Source organism: Carcharodon carcharias, chromosome 35 (genome assembly GCF_017639515.1).
Source record: "Carcharodon carcharias isolate sCarCar2 chromosome 35, sCarCar2.pri, whole genome shotgun sequence".
Classification (NCBI taxonomy): Eukaryota; Metazoa; Chordata; class Chondrichthyes; order Lamniformes; family Lamnidae; genus Carcharodon; species Carcharodon carcharias.
This window is the reverse complement of record NC_054501.1, coordinates 3,744,833-3,745,441: the sequence shown is the minus strand read 5'-3', so window position 1 is coordinate 3,745,441 and position 609 is coordinate 3,744,833. Positions and strand designations below refer to the sequence as shown.

The following is a 609-nucleotide window of genomic DNA, read 5'->3' as shown; positions in this document are numbered from 1 at the left end:
GGGGAGCAGGGTGGGGGGAGAGAGAGACAGGGAGAGAGGGAGAAAGAGGGCAAAGGAAAAAGAGAAAGGGGGTTGGGGGGGGAGGGAAAGCGAGATATGCAGAGACTGAGGGGGAGAGAGAGAGACAGACAGAGAAAGAGAGACGGAGAGCGAGACGGAGAGCGAGACGGAGAGCGAGACGGAGAGCGAGACGGAGAGCGAGACGGAGAGCGAGACGGAGAGCGAGACGGAGAGCGAGAGAGACGAAAAGAGAGAGAGCGAGTTGGAGAGCGAGATGGAGAGCGAGAGATGGAAAGAGAGAGATGAAAAGAGAGAGAGACGAAAAGAGAGAGAGACGAAAAGAGAGAGAGACGAAAAGAGAGAGAGCGAGACGGAGAGCGAGAGAGACGGAGAGAGAGAGAGACGGAGAGAGAGAGACAGAGAGAGAGAGAGAAAGAGATAGAGAGAGAGAGTGAGAGACAGAGAGAGAGAGAGAAAGAGATAGAGAGGCTTAGAGAGAGAGAGAGACAGAGAGAGAGACAGACAGAGAGAGAGCTAGATGGACAGGGAGAGAGAGAAACAAAGAGAGAGAGACAGCGAGAGACAGAGCGAGACGAAGATCAAGAGTGC

General features: G+C 54.0%; 1 protein-coding gene across 2 annotated transcripts in view; it reads right to left on the bottom strand.

Annotated features, from left to right (window-relative positions):
• Window positions 1-491: 491 nt before the first annotated feature.
• Window positions 492-609, bottom strand: part of fgd1 (FYVE, RhoGEF and PH domain containing 1) — a 727,438-nt gene continuing 727,320 nt past the window's right edge. For both annotated transcript variants that reach the window (XM_041179529.1, XM_041179530.1), the window contains exon 18: window positions 492-609. This exon is cut by the window's right edge and continues 511 nt beyond it. The gene's annotated coding sequence lies outside the window, so the exon portion shown is untranslated.